We start from the raw sequence: 5,272 nt of genomic DNA, 5'->3' as shown, positions 1-5,272 counted from the left end.
TAGATCAAGTTGAAGAAATGTAGTTGTAAGGACTGACTCAGGGATGGTCAAGATGGATGACGGGTATTTTGCAGATGAATGGTTTATATGCAGAGACCTCTTGAACACATAACGACACGACAGATGGCTTGGTGACATTTGACCCAAAGTTAATACCCAGCTGAATACTTTCAATGTGGTTTGATCAACTGTGAGGCAAAGGATTTCCCAACCCAGGTGAATGAAAAGTGTCGTGTTCAAGAGTGGTGATAAGGCTTCTTTTGAGACAAAGGATAACAAATAGGCTCATTTTTCTCTCTTTTCCCCCACCATTTCTGGCAAGTACCTCTTTATTTTTTACAAGCTTGAGGAGGATAAAATATGCTTGATTATAAGCTCATCCTTCGGATGAGTCCAACTTAGTTTTGATTCGAACCCTAAGAAGGAGTGGTCCATTCCTGTTTGTAATCAAACAGGTCCTTTACTGTGAAATTTTAACGAGTCCAGTATAGGAGAAACTCGGCGTTTTTCAATTTTAGAGAGTCTGAAAAACTTAAGAAGACTCCAGGGTTGAACTTTTTCGTAAATTTGTGTCTCCCAAGCCCGAACAAGTATAAAATAATACTTGAGAGAACCGCTTGATCTTTTACAACCAAGGAGTACTTTCATGATTAGTGTCTCTGATCTGAAAAGTAAAAAGCGATCAAGGACACGTCATTTTATTTCCAATATCGAATTTGAAACGACAAAAATCCGACAATCTTTTCGTGTTTTTACGGTCGGAAAAGGGCTGTAAGAGGACCGTCTTTTAATTCCGTTTTAACGAGTGTAAAAGAAACGCTCGGCAATATTTTCATGTTTTAGGAGTCAGAAAAGGGCTTACAAGATGACTCTGATGTTTCACTTTTTCGTAAGTTTTAACGAGTTCGAAAAAATGATAAAAATGTACTCATGGTTTTCATTTTTTCATAAGTTTTAATGAGTTCGAAAAAATGATAAAAATGTACTCATATGGCCGACTTTCAATTTAATTTACGAGTAGGAAAAGATGGAAAGAACTCAGCATTTTCATTTGTTTTACGAGAATGAAAGATAGCAAAATAATCTCGGGATTTTCATGAGTTTAACGAGTCTTGAAAATAACTGAAAGTGACTCGAGATAGGTTTCATTTTTACAAAAGCTTGAAACAGATAAAAACTATGCTTCAAAGTAGTTTCATTTTTACACAAGCTTGAAACAGAGAGAAAACTATGCTTGATGCCCCCTAAGCATAACTGCTAAAGCGCATGCCCCTCCAGCTTCATTTCATTCAACTAAATACAAGCTGGATGGAATGAAGGTTCATGTACGAGATCATTTGAAAGACTCGACCTAAAACTGTAAGAAAATTATGCAAAAACTGAAATAACTAATCCTAAATATATGACTTAACATTTAAGATCTAGTCAAACGCTCGACTCAAGTAGAGGAGGATTTGTTTCATTTTTTAACGAGCTTGACACAGGAAAAGAACTATGCTCGGATTCGGTTTCATGTTTACGCAAGCTTGAAATGAAAAACTATGCTTGTTATAAGTTCACATACCCCCAGCATAATGACGCAAAACGAGGTACATGCCCCCCAAGCTTCATTGCATTCAATGAGGTGGATGGAATGAAGCTTTACTTTCAAGATCTTGGAAAGACTTGTGGGAGTTGTTTCATTTTTTAGTGAGGTTGACACAGGAAAAGAACTATCCTCAGAACCCTTGTTTCATTTTTTAAACGAGCTTGACACAAGATAAGGAAATATGCTCAGAACCCTTGTTTCATTTTTTAAACGAGCTTGACACAAGATAAGGAACTATGCTCATGACTACTCTCTACAATCTACCTAACAAAAAAATTTACTCTAAAAACCTTGATTCATTTTTTAACGAGCTTGACACAAGACAAGGAACTATGCTCTAAAATCCTTGATTCATTTTTTAATGAGCTTGACACAAGACAAGGAACTATGCTCATGACTACTCTCTACAATCTACCTACTTAACCTACCCTTGTTTTATTTTTTAACGAGCTTGACACAAGACAAGGAACTATGCTCATAACTACTCTCTACAATCTACCTAACAAAAACTTTACTCTAAAAACCTTGATTCATTTTTTAGCAAGCTTGACACAAGACAAGGAACTATGCTCTAAAATCCTTGATTCATTTTTTAATGAGCTTGACACAAGACAAGGAACTATGCTCTAAAATCCTTGATTCATTTTTTAGCGAGCTTGACACAAGACAAGGAACTATGCTCATAAACACCTGTTTCATTTTTTAACGAGGTTGGAACAGGAAAAGGAACTATCCTCGCACATACTGATTCATTTTTTAACGAGGTTGACACAGTAAAAGGAACTTTCCTCGTAACATCCAATTTCATTTTTTAACGAGGTTGAGAGAGGAACAAACTATCCTCGTACCTGATTCATTTTTTTAACGAGGTTGACTCAGTAACAGGAACTATCCTCAAAAATCCTACTTTCTACAATCTACCTACATATCCTAAAATCTACCTGATTCATTTTTTAATGAGGTTGACTCAGTAAAAGAACTATCCTCATGCTAGCCTGTTTCATTTTTTAACGAGGTTGATACAGGAAAAAACTATCCTCGTAACATCCAATTTCATTTTTTAACGAGGTTGAGAGAGGAACAAACTATCCTCGTACCTGATTCATTTTTTTAACGAGGTTGACTCAGTAACAGGAACTATCCTCAAAAATCCTACTTTCTACAATCTACCTACATATCCTAAAATCTACCTGATTCATTTTTTAATGAGGTTGACTCAGTAAAAGAACTATCCTCATGCTAGCCTGTTTCATTTTTTAATGAGGTTGATACAAGAAAAAACTATCCTCGTTAACACCTGTTTCATTTTTTAACGAGGTTGGCACAGGAAAAGGAACTATCCTCGCACTAGCCTGTTTCATTTTTTAACGAGGTTGATACAGGAAAAAACTATCCTCGTACTCACTGATTCATTTTTTAACGAGGTTGACACAGTAAAAGGAACTATCCTCACACTCACTGATTCATTTTTTAACGAGGTTGACACAAGTAAAAGGAACTTTCCTCGATGACACATGTTTCATTTTTTAACGAGGTTGACTCGGTAACAGGAACTATCCTCAAAATCCTTGATCATGGCTTCCAATTGGAAGAAAGACATGTCAATGGACACACCTTGATCATGGCTTCGAAGAGGTCTTCATCAGAAGGAAGAATACTTCTCTGGAAGGAACACATGTCAAGGGACTCAAAAGGGATAAGAACATCATGTTCAAGTAATCCCATAGAGTTTTCCATGTCAATTATCGGATCTAAATCCAAGGAAGATGAGCAAACAGTGAGAGGCTCACTTACATCGGTAACTGAAAACATGGGACCAGTTGCCACATAATTAACCCGTGGCAAGGTAGATACCACTTTAGAATCAGGAACATTTAGGGGTGTCATATTATTGGTAGTTGAGACAAGACTAGGGAACGAAAGCTGGTCTACAGTCACAATACTGCCATTGTGAGGGAAAGACATCACGCGAAAGAGTGTCGATACGACAGCCTTCATTGCATAAACATAGTCTCGTCCAAGGAGTAAATTGAAATCCAAGGGACCTCGAACTACCATAAGATCAATATAGACAGTTTTACCTTCCAAGGTAATAGAAAACTTAGGAAGGATCCCTAAAGGTTCACTAATGGTTCTGTTAAGAGCTTTCAGATTTTGCGTAATAGGCGCAAGCTGAGGGGAACCCAAAGATTTCCAAACAGTTGAGGATAAAATACTAACAGAAGCACCTTCATCTACCTGAGTACGATGTATGTCCCTACCACCAGCCTTGACAATGATTTGGAAAGGGATGGAGGAAGGAAGACGAGGTTCTGTCAGTCTATTCCAATCAAAGGAAAAGACCTCAGTACTTGGAGGGGGTTCTGTAGAAACAGGTGAAATGCCCCCCGGCATAGAATAATCTGATGTAACAAGAAGAACCTGAGCAGTATGAAGTTCACTCTCTAAATGGAAAGTGGGATCGACCGAATGTGAAATTGAATTGACCACTTGATCAACTAATAGATCATCAACCTGAGTGACATGAGTTTCACTCTCCAATGGAAGAGTGTGATCGACTGTACTTGAATTTAGATCAATCACTCTGTCAGTTGACGGTAGGTTGGGAGAAAGTTTACGGTAACCAGTTGGAAATTCTTGCTGTGGAACAGTAAGGTTTTCCAACAATGTTGAGGCTTCATCCATGTGAGGGCAAATGTGAGTTTGATGACTCCCTTTGCATAACTTACAATGAAACCTAACTTTACCCTTTTCCCCAAGAACCTGACTATCACTGGTTGATGGATCAATGGAAAGTTGATGAGATTTTGCTGACCATACTTCCAAGACCTTTGGAATACCAGGACAATTGACAAGGAAGTGGTCACCCTTACAAAGCCTGCAAGGGTATTTGGGTTTACGGTGCATGTCGGAATTTTCCTCAACACAACTAACACTTACAGCCATGGTTGGTTGGTTGACTTCTTGTTTATCTTGCTTCTTCTTCTTCTTCTTATTCTTCCCTTTCTTCTTCTTCTTAGCCTCCTAGTTACTAGCATCAAGGCTTTTACCAGGCGAAGAGGAAGAAATGGAGGAAGAAAAATTAGGTGAAGAAGGTAAAGGGTCAACAAAAGGTTGGTGATGTTGAGATGGTGAACTCTATTGAGGTTAAGCATCCGGTTGAGATGGAACAATTGGAGTATTTTGGGCCAACGAAGTTGAAAATAACCATATCGATAAACCTATTGTAAATCCAGGTAATGACAAAGTAGCCATATAAGGAGGACCAACATTTCCAAAGTAAGGAAAAGTACTAGGATTCTCGTTAGGAGGGGTTCCTAGGTTGGTAAATTCCGGAACATTTGCCATTATATTCAACTTCAGTGAATTTTATTAACAATTCATAACTAAAATTAACAATTCACAATTCACACCTAACAATTAAAATTCACAATTCACACCTATGGTATCTAAAAGTAAAAACAAACAAATTAACACGCGCTATCAAATCTAGGAGTCAAACCACACACAAACAGTAGCCTTCCGGACCGAAAACACTAGTTGGTGATGAAATCCAACATCACAGAATTCAGTACAGAAGTGGCGGGTGGAACAGTTACCCAGGCAACCTTCTTAATGAATAGACTGGACCAAGTTCCCTCCACTTTAACCGTCTTGAGTGAAGTGAACCCCCCAGAAAATCCA

The sequence above is a fragment of the Pinus tabuliformis genome, chromosome 1_2, assembly GCF_031772625.1.
Source record: "Pinus tabuliformis cultivar Carrire ecotype Pingquan chromosome 1_2, CPIR1, whole genome shotgun sequence".
Lineage (NCBI taxonomy): Eukaryota > Viridiplantae > Streptophyta > Pinopsida > Pinales > Pinaceae > Pinus > Pinus tabuliformis.
Note: the sequence above shows the minus strand (reverse complement) of the source record.